The following is a 15,726-nucleotide window of genomic DNA, read 5'->3' as shown; positions in this document are numbered from 1 at the left end:
TGACAAATCTCTCGCAAGCTTACCGCAACAGGACGGAAACAGGACATCGTCACGTGCCACAGAAGTGAGTGAGAATCCTGTGAATATTTCAATCCTGTAGGGTATGTACCCTGGCAGTGGGAAGCTATAAAGAAGCACAATTTTTAATTTTCAATCTTTTATTTAAAAATTAACAATCAGTAACTTTCTGAATTGCACCCATGATGGCATTCGTGATAAGGCACTTTGTCTCTGCCTTCAATTTTCTATTTTTAGTTGTAATCCCCTCAGCTGCAACATATTGGCTCAACTTGCCATCCTCATTGCTGTTTGTTTGCCTCGCAGCATTGACAATGTGCTGCTTACCAGGACATCTTTGGCCTGCTTCTTGGAAGTGGCATAGTGCCCCACTTTGGATAATTCTGGTGAGCACTGAGGGGTAGATGGAGAACTGTTCTCAATTGCACACCCCACTGTAAATGTCTTGAGTACTAGGAAAAACAAAAGGAATTTATTAAATATTGCACTGTAAACATGTTATAACATTACAATTAAAATTCATTGTGCCAAATACAATAGACTGTATAAAATTATTGGTGTAAATAACATGGATGTTGCAACCACTGGCTTGCTGCAATAAATTTATATAATAATATGGAGAGGTCAGTGTTGAATCTCTTTCCTATTTTCTATAAAGAAAAACACTGAAGAAGTCTGTGATATTATAAATCAACATTATGGTGACGCAGTGGGCAAAGTAACAAAGCAAAACTCTACTGACACAATCATTGGAAGTACTCCTCGTGAGAAAATTCTCTCTTTCTCTCAACAAATGAATCTGAACTAACAAAAATACATCGATTAAAAAACAAAAATACTTACAGATGAGATGTTATATCTACTAGACTGCAACTAGACTGCAATGGGTGGTAAAGCCTCTAACTTTTTTTAATAAATTTAGCCACGGTTGTAAGATTATTCCTGACATGTTTAAGAAAGAGGAAGGTGATCCCCATTTCCAAAGTGCAGCAAGAAATATCCAGGAAATTACCAAACAACAACTATTACACCTGTCTCGTCTAAAATAATAGAATGTGCAATTAATAACAATATGTCTAGAAACATACCACAAACTTTCTTTTGTCAATCTAGTGCCGTAGTTGAATACAGTAGAAATTCAGCTGTTGCTGTACTGCTGGATCTACCTGTGCTAAATCCGTGCTAGGCATCAATCAGAATATGGCATTTTTCTTTACTAAGAAAGTTTGTGGTATGTTTCTAGACTTTTCAAAAGCCTTTTGATTGTGTATGTATTAACATAAAAAGTCACCATGCTGTATTGTACACAGAAATATCCAGAACTATAACAAAATTTAAAAAAACATATTGAAGGAAATTGGGTCAACTTAACTGACGAAGAGCCTGTAAAAGCAAAATGCCTTCTATGCAACTGTTTGCCAAACTACATAAAGATAATAGAAAACATGTCCACTTTCACATTAAAAAATAAACTAAAATGTCACTTATTTAAAATTTTACGTGCAGCGTACCTTGAAGCAAAAAATTAATGTAATGTTTCATATGTAACTTTTCAAATATGTAAAAAACCATTCAGAAAGAATAAAGTGATTTAAATCTTTGTTAATTATGTACGTATTTCAGAGGTTATTTTCCAAGATGTAAGCACATAGTTAAGTATTTTTTAAATTTCTAATGTCAAATATCACCGTGACAGGACTTGGAAAAATGGGAATTTTGAGAGAAAATCGAAGCAGAAGATATGATGTGTTGCCATAGCAATCAGGAATAACAAGACAAGAGAACTGTTTCATGTAATTGAATTAAGTCACAAACTTAAATAAAAAATTTTGTGAATGCAACATAGTGAAAGACGTACGAAAGTAATAATGTTAAAAGAATGAAAAGAAGACCTCGATGTATTAAGACTAAGAAGACATGCAACGAGAATAATTCAACTAAGAAGATTCGGTGTGAGGAGTGTCCAGCTCCCACACGCATCGCAGGGATGCAGATGCAGAGACAACATCCGACGTCACCGGCACCAGTTGCTGCTAACCGGTGCCGATTCTACATCCGCACACCGAAGCAAACGCGAAAACCAGCAACTGATGCCACCAGCACCAGTTATTGTTCACCGGTGCTGATTCCACACCTGCTCATCCATGCAGCCTAAACTCACACCGGGTGAGCGGAAAATAATAATTGTTCGAGTACAGAGTCGAAGAAACTGGTCACTAGACTGTATTAGTGTAGCTACAATGCTTAGAGTTAATTCGTTAAATGATCACCTGATCAAAAACTAAGACAAATATGGATAATACACAGAGAATCGGGGAAACTTCTGAACCAGCCATAGCGATGAAAGTGAGTGAGGAGGTGTCAGACTGGTCTGAATTAGTGAATTTGATTAAAACTTTAAATGATAAAATAGATGACCAAAGTGCAGATTCAGCAGCTTGAAGAAACAAATTGACTGCTCAAAATACTTCTTTAAGAAAGGAACTAAATAAAACTTTAAATGCTCAAAGTTAATTTAGACTCAGTGAATACTCAAATGAGAAAATAGATGACCAGGGTGCTTCTTTGAGAAATGAAATAAGTGCAACTTCCAGTGAAAAACTTGGTGCACAGATTGCTAATTTAAGTAGAGAAATAGACACAGTGATGAAATCACAAAATTCTAAATTGGATGCTCGAAGTGAGATTTTGAATAAAAACCTAGACTTAATAACTCAATGGATTCTGAATTAAAGGATCAGTATGAAACTTTAAATATTCAGATGACAAACATAGGTCTGTTGAACATCAGAGTAGACACTCAAAGCAAAGAATCTAGTAATCGATGTGAAGACATGGCTGCTTTGGAAACTGAATTTGATGCCAAATGTAATAATGTAGAATCGAAACCTATTGGAAACTTAGAATCTTTAAAAGACGTGTACAATAATGAATACAATAATGTAACACAAGGTTTAAGTACTTCGAAAGAGAGACATCAGTCTAAGGAATTAATGTCGATTATTCAATAGCAAATTTCAGGTGGCAGTACACGAGTAAATAATGTAGGATGAAATTTCAAAGAGAATATATCCAGCTTTGTTATTAGAAGTGTATGTAGCTTGGAGGAACCATTTTAAGAAATGATAGATCGAGGGGTTGCCACGAGAGTAACCTCCTGAACATTTCGACTATTGCTTCTTCCGAAATTAATAAGACCAGCAAGGTTATAGGTGACTTGTGGAAAGGATTCAAATTTATCCCGGATAGGGTAGAAAATGGAATAACTTTACCTGATGTTGTGTTACCTAGTTAAGTGGTGATTGTTTTGCCGTGGGGGGGGGACTTCCACACAAAATTAAGCGAGAATTACTGGTTTGCACTTGCTCAAGTGAAGTTAATACCAGATCCATGAGATCCGGGTGGAGTCACATTTATCCCGCAGGGACGTTAACGTTCTGTGTTAACGGGCGGAGTGACGATTGTCGGATCCCGAGTTGTTTTCGGCGTTTCTTCCGAAATAGTTTTCCTGCACTGAATTCCCTTCAAATCTTACACGATTCTGTAGTTTATTACTGAATTCTGAAACTATTCTATAATTTTAGTATTTAGCAAATTGGATATAAACATAACTTAAAGACTGGCGTAAGAGAACCACGGAAAAAACAGTGATCTCTAGACATGAAATGAAAAGAGTAGAATATTATATTTATGGATAATGTAATATAATGTGACGGACAGAACAAATATTTTATTGTAGTGTATAATTTTTTATTTTGCATAGAATATTTTATGCCTTTTATGAGATACGATATAGACTGGAGGGTTTGTATCGATTCTGAAAGGGGCTGGGTAGTGTAGGTAAAAGCACGATTTAAACTAACAGATAAATCACGAATGACACAAAACACACATCACACCTTTCAAACAACCCTCGCAAACAAGTGTGTGTGATTCTTTGACACTGCTATTTCCACAGGGTTGGTAAGATTTTCTTCGGGGGCCTTAAAGGTTACGGTGGGAATGTAGGAACCTCCTCCAGCTTGTCACTCGAGAACCGGTGAGGTAGGGGTCCTGGGGAAGGGGGTTGGGAAGGTTTCCCATCTCTGGGGCTGTCTTCTTTCTCTTCTTCAATCTTAGCAACCACATGTATTTTTTTTCCTTTCTTACTTCTTGTTTGAGGACCTATCTATTTGTCCCTCTTTCCATATGCATCTACTTCCATTGCAGAAGTCCTTCCTGGTTTCTAATAACCTACAAATTACTTCAAATAAGTAGGCCGAGAATCAGGCTACACACACACACACACACACACACACACACACACACACACACACACGAAGATACACGGGTACACAAACAATGAAACTACGGACTAGAAACCTGTCAAAAGGTGAGAACCATCCAGTGTTGGAGAGAGAAGGTATGTGTACAGCAGGAAATATGCACATATTGTTGTTTATTGTGTCGGTAGTACATTGCATGTATATATAGGAAAATATACAGGGTGGTCCATCTCAAGTTTTGGATGAGATTATCTCGAAAACTGTACATCAGGTAAAAAATAGTGGGAAAGACAGGTTCGTAACGTCTAAGGCGGACATCATCAAATGATACTACACGTGACCTCTAGCTCCCGTCCCTTTGGGTGGGGTGGAGGACAACTTTTAAATCTTAAATGGAAACACCCATTTTTTATTGTAGATTCGGATTCGCCATAAAAAAGTAATCGAGTTTTGTCTGAAACATTTTTAAACCATTGAGAGATGGTGCTAAAATCGAGAAAAAAGTAAAATTGTGGAAGAACTCTTATTTATTTAGAATTGTGCGAGAAAGATGCATCGAATCGATAAAAAATGTGCACCAGTTCTTTCGTTACACCAAATTAGCGTTACCCAGGAACAATGATATGGACATAGTAGAATGATGTTCCCATGGGGTGCTTCATTAGTGAGTCCCCTTGCCTCTCACAATTTGGGGTGCTTAAATAATGAAATTATCCACGAAGACATTGTTCAAAATCATCCCCATTTGCTCCAATGCATAAAGTCAATCGTCTGCGTAAGATGTCCACAGTTTTGAGCAGCACATCCCGTGGTATGGCTACACACGCTATTCAAATGCGTTGCTCCGTATGGTTTCGCGTTGTGGGCTCTTTTTCATTAACAATATTTTTTAAATAACCTCACAAGAAAAAAAATCAGGAGATGTTAGGTCTGGTGAATGTGGAGGCCACTGAATTGGTCCACCGCATCCTATCCATCGACCAGGGTACCGCACATTTAAAACGTTCTGCAAATTTTTAGCATAATGGTGAGCTGCTCTGTCCTGTTGGTACCACATTTGTTGCCTAGTTTCTAAATCAACATCTTCCATTAGCTCCAACATATCATCACAGAGAAGTTGTAAACAAGATTCCCCAGTAACATTTTGGTCAAAAAAAAATACGGTCCTACCAAGTTACTGTTTCAAATTCCACACCAGACCATGAACGACCATTTGTGTTTATTGTCAATGGGTCTGCGTGGATTGACAGGGGACCAATAATGACAATCATGATTATTTAATTCGCCATTGTTTTTGAATGTGGCTTCAACAGAGAACGTAACTTACCTAAAAAAAGTCATTGCCACCTATTATTTCCAAGGCCCATTGGCACAAATGCAAGCGTATTTGCGTATCTTTTTGCATCAAGGCCTCTGTGAGTGTAATATGATACACATGATATTTACGTGCCTTCAAAATCCTCAAAGCAGTTGATTTCGATATTCCAGTTTGTGTCTGAATTGCACAACTACACGTTTCAGGATCCAGTTGAACACGGGCGAGAATGGTAGGGTACGAGCATAATTTTCATTGTAATCGCGATAACGAGGTGGACGGTGCATGTATCCATTTCGAGCACATCGAGTGCAATTTCGAATAATATTTTCGCTTGGATGTCACCCGTTTGGGAAATGATCTGCATACAATTATGCATCTGCAGCGTAATTGTTATGACATCCACCTAAAATTAACATCATATCAACAATCTCTGTAGGAGGATAAGTGAGCCATGTTTCGCTAAAGAATAATTTACTTTCATCAGTTGATGTTTAAGGTTCACAATCTGAAAGTGAAGTGACTTCTGATCACATTACACCGACCTTTATATTGAGCCATAGTTCCCAGTTTGGCCATGGTAGCGCCACAGTCAGGTGAGTAATGAAATTGTAAAGAGTTCCGTAACAAGATTTTAATACCATTCTGCCTCCCTCCATCAAATACTGTGGAAAAAAAAAAAAAAAAAAAAAAAAGCTTAATTTGGCATAATGAAAGAATGGGTGCACATTTTGTATCGATTTCATGCATCGCCCTCGGATCATTCTAAATAAATCTGAGTTCTTCCCAATTTTAATTTTTCTCGATTTCAGCGCCATCTGTCAATGGTTTAAAAATGTTTCAGACAAAACTTGATGACTTTTTTATGGAGAATACAAATCTGCAATAAAAAATTGGTGTTTCCATTTTAGATTTGAAAGCTGCCCCACACCCCACTGAAGGGGGAGGCGGCTGTGGATCACGTGTAGTATCATTTTATGTCCTCCTCTGATCTTACGAACATGTTTTATCCACTGTTTTTACTCGATAATTTTGGAGATAATCTCATCCGAAACTTCCGATGGACCACCCTGTATATATACATATAACTAGAAGGATTCTATGTCAAGTAGTTAGGGAGGCGGGAGTAAGGAAAGAGCATAAACCTGAGAGGAATCGATTGTGATAATTGTTAAGTTATGTCGAGTCGGAGTATAGGTAGACATAGTATCTGTTAGGAGTAAAGAAGTCGAAAGTAGAGGAGGACTCCAGGGACTACATGAAGTATCAAGAAGTAAGAGTGAAGTGTAAAATAGATTATGTGGTTGTTAAATTAACTTTACTGCAGATGTATTTTATCGAGTCTAATGCGAGACGAATCGGTTGACTTGTATACATTCAAATATTGATGTGGGAAATGGAGAATATGTTATTTGTGGAAGCTGGAATGTACCAAGACTGAACTAAAAGTATTCATTGAGTACTAAATTATTTCAAAAGTAGAGAGGTAGAGAGAGAGAGAGAGAGAGAGAGAGAGAGAGAGAGAGAGAGAGTGTCACAAATTCCTGTTAACCAGCAGTATTCTTTGAAGAAGAAGGTTTTGGAGATCGACGGAGCCGGCAATCTAGAGAAGAAGATCGGCTGTACATATCAAGTAAGTCAACCTACGACAGATAGGTGTGAATTTTTGCAATCCAACTTCACATTGCTTTTGATCGTTTAAGGCATTAGAGTATGTTACAAACAAATAAATTGCTCAGCAGTTCCTATTAAAGATCATTGACATTACCTCTTCTGAAATTGATACAGGAGCATCTCTGCAAACTAGTACACACAGAGATGTATCAGATTTTTCAGAAAGTCTAGTGGGTACTTCTGCTCACAATCCACCGTTTCTGCCTTACATGTATTTGGGGTGTTTTAGGTTGATTTCATTTATTACTACCAGTGTGCTTGAATCAAAGTTTCCACTACTGTGTATTTGACATGTGAATGTTTTCACTCACAGAAATGACATGAGGAGCACACACAAAGTAGAAGCATAGTATTTGAAAGCACTAGCACATCATCGCACAAATCAACAATTTCTACACTAAGTGGACGTGACCAAACCCTGTGAAGTACATTTTTAGTATCAGAAATTAACTGTTGATATCAATGTAGATTCCTGCAACAGTATACGCTTATCTTACAGAATGCAGAAAATGTGTAATGACAGAGTGACAAAAATTAATACTCACGACAGAGAGTGGGATATTTGTCAGCAGTTTTCTAGGCACTATGTGGCCTTTCAAATACGCCAATAGGTCAAACCACCACACGCTTGGTTTATGGGTGGTCCCGCCTGAGTTACTGCGCATTTTTCCCCACATCTTTTTGAGTTCAGCTGAATAATGCAAACGTAAGGAGGCTAAGCATGCTTCACATTCCTCGTTCGTCACACCGGACACAACTTTCCTCACTTTTTCTCCTATTCTGGCCAAGCTTTCCTTACTGGCGTGCCGAAATAATACAGCTACAGAACCAAAGGCGTGTGCTACTTTCACCAATTTATGTGATACACACACACACACACACACACACACACACACACACACACACACACACACACACACACACGTCTATCAAAAGTAAAATTATAAGCACATTAACTTGTATAAACTCAGAATGAAACATTTGTAGATCTGTAGATTGCCTTATTGTGGTACAAAATATCTGTTAGGTCATAGCAACACCTTTGGTTGCTGTATTCTTCAATTATCACTTGAAAGCTCTTTTTATTCCATTCCATAGCTACAATAAGAAGCTATCATTAGATATAGAGCTTTCTTTCAACATGGATACAAAAGTATGCAATTTCATTTGTTTCATTAATGTATTTATAAGCTACTGCTTACTGAAAAAATACCCACGATACTATGCGGAATTATCGAATCAATCCGTGTGTTTTGACTGCTAAGGAAAACAGTAACTAGTAGAAAGCCTGCTCGCAAGGCTGCGTTCTGTACACACACGGAGGCACTGCCTCTACTGCACACACACAGACACACGACAGAACAGAACAGAACAGATGCCACCTGCATTAACAGAACCTCTCCTACTTCAACCTGGCAGATGAACAGTCTGCTAAAATCATAGCTTTGCCCGTTTTGCTGCTAGATAGCATTTCAGCCACACCTCACTTTTACACCTTCGGTGTGTCGTGTAATACAGATTTAAGGACCTGGATTTTGCTGATAATATTGTTCTGTTGACAGAAACACAACCCAGTTTACAACTAATAGTTACCGAGCTGGGTAGAGAGACCATTTCTTTAGGACTGAAAAGAAATAGTGATGAAACAAAAACAATATGCGTAACAAGTGGAAATGTACCTACGCAACTTCTAGTGCAACAGAAGGTACTGCAAGGTGTTGACCAATTTCCATATCTCAGCAGTTTTATCTGTAAGTAATGGGATAGCCACATGCACATAAACAGATGGCAGTATCATTGCATATGCAAGGTATACAACGGCAGTACAACAGGGAGCTGTCATGTGCACTCAGGTGATTCACGTAAAAAGGTTTCTAACACGACTATGCTCACACGGTGGGAATTAACGGACTGTGGATGCGGAATGCTAGTTGGAGATGGACACGTGGAACATTCCATTTCGGAAATTATCAGAGATCCACAGTGTCAAGAATACCAAATTTCATGCTTTACCTCTCACTACGGACAACACAGTGGCTGACTGCCTCCATTTAACGACCGAGAGCAGTGGTGCTGTGTGGAGTTGCCAGTGCTAAGAAACAAGCAACACTGTGTGAAATAACCGCAGAAATCAGTTGGACTTACGACAAACACGCCTGTTAGGAGAGTGCAGTGAAATCTCGTATCAATTGCTACAGCAACAGACAAATGATGCGAGTGCCTCTGCTAACAGCACGACATCGACTGCAGCACCTCTCCTGGGCTCGTGACTAACAGTTGGATCCTAGGTGACTGGAAAATCGTGTACTGGTGAGATGAACCCCAATTTCAGATGGTAGGAGCTGACGGTAGGGTTCAAGTGTGGTGCAGATCCCACGAAGTCTCGGTAGTGGCTCCATAATGTTGTGGGCTGTGTTTACATGGAATGGACTGTAGTCCTGTGGTCCAACTCAACTAGTCGTTGACTGTAAATAGTTTTACTTCAATACTTGGAGACCACCTGCAGCCATTCGTGGACTTCATTTTCCCAAAATAAGACGGAATGACAATTCGCCATGTCAATTGGTCACAATTGTTTGTGATTGGTTTGAAGAACATTCTGAACAAATCGAGGGAGTGATTTGATTACCAAGATTACCTAACACGAATCTCATTGAACATTCATGTGACAGTTCTCCACAAAATCCTGCACTGGCAATACTTTGGTGAACACAGACAGCTATTGAGGCAGCTTGGCTCATTACTACTGTGGGATGCTTCGAACGATTTGTCAAGTCCGTGCCATGTCAAATTGCTGCACTATGCCGGACAAAATCAGGCTCGAGAAGATATTACGAGGAATTCCGTGACTTGTCACTTCAGTGTAGTGGAGGTGTAGATGCAGACATCACTAGCTGAATTGGGAAGGGCTTCTGCAGTCTTCAACCCAATCTGATCTATACAGGAATTAAGACTCCAGAAGTTCTAATGGCTCTGAGCACTATGGGACTCAACTGCTGTTGGTCATCAGTCCCCTAGAACTTAGAACTACTTAAACCTAACTAACCTAAGGACATCACACACATCCATGCCCGAGGCAGGATTCGAACCTGCGACCGTAGCAGTCGTGCGGTTCCAGACTGTAGCGCCTTTAACCGCTCGGCCACTCCGGCCGGCTGACTCCAGAAGTACTTATACTAAGCTCCAGGTGCACTCCTGTCTATCATCCTAGTGACGGCCAGGCACGGGTGCGGGACTTACGAAATGTCAACAAAATTGACACACGAATTAAGTGTTTCTCACTGATGACACTCGGGGTAAATTTTTTATATTAGCCATTGTGACCATGTTTCACAGGGTTGTCCGCACAGCCCAAGCAATACCATTGCTCAAAGAAGAATGACACTTGTGGGCCATGTTCTATGCCTAAAAGGATGGTAGAATCCCCAAATCTTCAGTGGTGTGGAAACTAACAGATGGCTGCAGAAATAGGGGAAAACCTTATATCACCTGGAAACTAATTTTTGCAAAGGATCTTCAATGTGTGGGCCGAAACTGGGAAGCAGCTGTAAAGCTGGCAGTTGATCTAGTCTGCTGCAGGAAACTGGCTGCCCAAAATGCTACTAATCACCTGTAAAGTAAACACATATTTGAAGTTGTTTTATACATGGCAGTCTGATTCATTAAAGCAGGGGTAGTGAACATTTTTTACCTACCATCCACTTTTGTATCACTGCAACGTTTTCCTAGCTGCGGGAATTTCCCGCAACGTGCTGCATAAAATGTGTGCGAGACTGCACTCCCCGCTTGCACAATGTGAACATAGCAGACCATTTGCCTAGTGTCCGGCAAAACAGTGCCACTGTGGGACACGCTAGCATGCCTCAGGAACGGTATGTCTCGCACACTGTAGCAATTTGCTTGAGGGCGCATGTAGTGGGAAAGTCAACCGAGTAGCAGGAAAATACCAGATGACAGCTGCAGTATATTTTTCACATGCACGGGCATTAAGACTACGTAATTCTCCTGATCTAATTGTTCACCAGAAATGTCAGCTGACTGATGCTCTGCCTCAAACAGTGAGCAACTTATCAAATTCGTGTCCAAACGGCATATTTTGTGGAACGCAGCTGACACTGGGATGAGAAACTAGATGCAAAATGAGTTGATCTGGGGAGAAATCTGAAGAAAATTGAATGAAACATGTAAGAAGAAGTGTCTTTGATTATGTCCAATATAAATCATCAGTGAATTCATGTGTACTGAGCTTTAACCACCATTATAATGAGTTGCATGTTGTTACTGTGATCAGTACTGTGAACGATTTAAAATTCGGCCCACCGAAGTAATCAGTGAATTTGTTAGTCACAGTGAATACCTTAGCTTTGACATAACTGTCAACACCTATCCAGGGCATCATATCATGCATGAGCAGTGCATTAATTTCGGACACATTTGAGTGATAAGACAGTGGGAACTGGTTCTCTCCTTCATCGCCTCGCAACCTTTTAGTTACTAAAATGTTATTCGATCCTTCACAACACACGGAGATTTGTGTCATTGCTTTGCACTATCTGAATACTCTTCCCAATAATACACAGTCTCCTTCCTTTTAGACTGCACACTCCACTGCACGTTTTGCGCTTGCTGTCCCACTACTAATGTTGCGCTGCAGTCCACTGTCATGTAATACCAAAATGTTCATTGCAGCACGCTCCAACTCGTGTGGCGTCAATGAACCACAAAATACAACTCTCATCTAAAGAAAACTGTGGCACCCACACACTTCCAACAAACTGTTAAAATGTTTTCAAATATTTCCAAAAAATTTTCTTGCTATGATCTCCCATAAAAAAATGTAATGTGAAAAAGTTTGTCCAATAATACATTTCAAATACTGGTTTGCTACAAATTCCAAGTCACACATTTTAATTTATTACTTCACTGTTACCGACTATTGGCCAGAAAGTTTCCACCCGTTATCAACATGTGATACCGAAGCCAGATATGAAATTGTGTTGTACAACACCTAGTTTGGGAGGTATGGCATGATAAATATTAATTATTCAAAAAACAGTCTTAATCGCATTTATAATTATTATACTGCCAACCGGTTTCAACCCGACATAGGGGTCATCATCTGGGCATTTAAACTGTGAAATTATAGATATCCACGAAAAAGACTATTATACAACAGCTAAAGTTACGTAAATTTAAAATATGTTACCTATTGGTCGATTGCTGGCGGTGTCACTACTGTCTACATAACCGCAGGAAACTATGCGAGACTAACCCTTCGTATGAGCTTAAATAGCGTGCTGACACCATGTGAATAGACGGCAACACCCCCAGTGGCGATCAATGGTATTTAATACAGTTTATTATATGTAATTACTAGTCACCTTAGTTTAACATAAATTTATGTTACAGTAAATAACAGAAGACGGAACCATTTCATTTAAAAAGAGTTACAATTATAGTGTTTATTATGAAATAACAACAAATGTTCCGTAGTCAACTCGTAAAAGTATATTACATTATGTGCCATAATATAAATTAAAGCAATTTGTGACACACAAAAACTGGAGTCGTATTGTATTATAATATATCCATTCATACATTTACGTAGAAAACATTTTAGTCAATTTACTAAAATGGCTAATATGGAAGGACTACAAAGCCCTCTACTCCTTGTGGTGAGGACGCAGTTGCCATGGATTACAAAGCATGTATCAGGCGCCCTCTAGTCTGTGTAGCGAGGATGCCGTCGTCATGGTAACAGCTGGTGTGTTCATACGATGTTATTAATGTGTGATTAATCATACTAATCGTTGCTTCATCTCTACAACCATGCTGTCCAAAAATTGTGATAAATATTTATTAGCGTGAAAATTAGCACAAAATTTTCATTGTGCTGTTGAATTATAAAATTCACAACTTTCAATTTTTCATGTTTGTACATGCACTGCCCCGCGCCTAGAAAAACATTTCACTCAGTGTCCTGCAGCCCACTTTGGGCAGCAAAAGACAAGCGCTTTCCACAGGTGATAAATTGTTCCACATCTAGGAAAATGTAGGTGTATTATTAAAATTTTCTAACCATCGACCATTCCACAGTAATGATGATTTCTAAAGTGGGGAAGTAACTTCGTGTTATAAAATTTATAAAGCAGAGTTGCATCAAGTTGAAGAATAAATTAATAATTACTAACCTAATATTTTTTTCAAAGTTTTGTGAAACCTCAAAGTAAACATTTTAACCTCCAACCAGCTACTGCCTGCTATGAAGGCTCGGACACCCACTAGTGGGTGCTAGGGACCAAGTTGACCATCAGTGCTGATTAATAATGTTTTCTCACAAGCCGTGTGAAGTGCCGTGTATGTAACAGAAACTCTTGTATGCAGAAAAAACATGCTTGAAGGCATAACTAGTTACAACTTGTTTATTGGTTACCATTTACTGTCCACCCACTGGCTGCGTGTAAGTCAACACAGAGAAAGGATGTCAACATATTAGTTTCACAAAACAAGTGAAGTGCATGGACGTTACTTTGTAAGTTTCAGCTGAGGATATGAGCACTATGCAAACAGGCTGGCCCACAAGTAGCCGAAAAACGGCTCAGCAGTGAGTATTTCATAAGCAATGTCTAAATTCTTTGATATTACCTGCATGACATAATGAAAACACTACTGTCACTCAAAAATTAAGGGTTTTCTTTTTTTTACAATTTACAGATGAGAAAATTAACTACGCTACAAAGTGTTACACTAGTTGTGGGGGATGTGGGAAAGACCACAAATTCTGGCACAGGAGGCAAGAAATTATACATCAAAATCACAAGCTTTCTATTTACAATGAAGCCCACTACAAAAAAAAGAAGGTGTTTTAGCAGAAGTTCATAAGAAAAAAAGAAGCTGTTTTAGCAGTTCATAAGAAAAAAATATTCTTTTTTTCTTCAAAATAACTTCTTGGACATAGCACATGCTGATGCTTTTTGCTTTGCTATTGTAATATACAGCCCACTGTTGATTAACCAACAACTGAAAGGAGAGCCGAAGTTCACCCATGGAACTGAGCAACAGTTATTTGAGAATAGCAGGATCTAAGAGTGTACTGAATAATGAAATTGAACAATTAAGTAAGTTATATATTTTCATACAAATAAAATTTACACGATCAGATAACTAAATTTTGTTTCCTCATTCATACAAATCAATGTGTGTACCATTAATAGCACGGATAATGCCTAGTCGGAATTCCATTTCTCTCCACGTACGATTCAAGGTCTCCATGGTGACATGTTCAAGTGGATTGGAAATGTATGCCTTCAATTCCCATAGGTCTCTAGCCCCGGTACAATATACCGCATCCTTCACAAAACCTCAGGAAAAAAAAAATAGTTATGTAAGGTCAGGGGATCATGGTGCACTTCAAGTTTGACCATCTCGTCCAGTCCACCTACCCGGAAACTTTTTATATAGAAATTGAAGTACATTTAGGGGCCAGTGGAGTGGTGCCATGTCTTACTGGAATATGACACCAAGCTGCAGGTGTCCCAATTGTGGCACATTAATCTCTTGTATCATGTCCACGTTAACACCACTGTTGATGGCAGTGATGGAAAAGAATGAATCAGTGATGCAACGGGGACCAGTCTGCATCAAACATTGACCTTACAACTGTCTCTTTCCATTTCATGTGTAACACGAGGATGCTGCAAATCCTACATACAAACACTATGACAATTCAGTCTGCTAGATACATGAAATGTTGCCATATCAGAAAACAAATCTTTTCCAAAAAGTCAATGCTTAGATCAATCTTGCATAGAATATCCACTGCAAATTGTTCGCACCTAGGTTTGTCCATAGGCTTTAATGCCTGAAGCAGCTGCACGCAGGGATAGAGCCATTACCTCTTATGCATGACATTGTGCAATGTCGATCTTCTCATTTCCAACGCTCTGGCTGCCATACATGCCGATTTTATAGAACTCCTTGCGAACACCTGCCGTACCCTGTCCACATTGGAATCTGAAACCGATGGGTGACCAGAGCCTTTTTATGGAGTACTCTGCCTGTTTCCATAAATGATGTATTCCAAGTCCGAAACGATCATTGCATTTGAGTATCAGGTATCGTCTGTATTTACCAGGTCACACACATTGAGCTTTATCCAGTAGCATCCACATTTTTTCAGGTTTTCAGGTTCCATTTCGCATCAAAATTGCATGACCTGGAAGGTAAAAGAAATTTTATGAGTAATCTTGTAATTTGATAGAAACCATTTTTTAATACCTCATATAGTTTCAAAGTTAGTTAAGTCTTACGTTGTAAGTTGTAAAGATATACACGTATACTGCAAAACAAAAAAAATTAAAAATTGCTATTCATCCAAAGCTGTTACTTTTAGGCATTAGGATACAACACACTATTTGATGAAAGTAATAATCACACTTACCAACTTGCACTATG

At 38.9% G+C, this 15,726-nt stretch overlaps 1 long non-coding RNA gene across 1 annotated transcript in view; it reads right to left on the bottom strand.

Annotated features, from left to right (window-relative positions):
- Positions 1–271: 271 nt before the first annotated feature.
- The window catches only part of LOC126227766 (uncharacterized), a 305,322-nt gene continuing 289,867 nt past the window's right edge, over positions 272–15,726 (bottom strand). Inside the window, exons 7-8 of the long non-coding RNA XR_007544056.1 lie at positions 15,168–15,487; positions 272–470 (exon numbers count right to left, since the gene is read on the bottom strand). This is a non-coding gene — a long non-coding RNA (uncharacterized LOC126227766). The remainder of the gene's footprint in view (positions 471–15,167; positions 15,488–15,726) is intronic.

The sequence above is a fragment of the Schistocerca nitens genome, unplaced genomic scaffold, assembly GCF_023898315.1.
Source record: "Schistocerca nitens isolate TAMUIC-IGC-003100 unplaced genomic scaffold, iqSchNite1.1 HiC_scaffold_340, whole genome shotgun sequence".
In the NCBI taxonomy this organism is placed as follows: Eukaryota; Metazoa; Arthropoda; class Insecta; order Orthoptera; family Acrididae; genus Schistocerca; species Schistocerca nitens.
The sequence above is the reverse complement of the archived record's forward strand: the minus strand, read 5'-3'. Positions and strand labels throughout refer to the sequence as shown.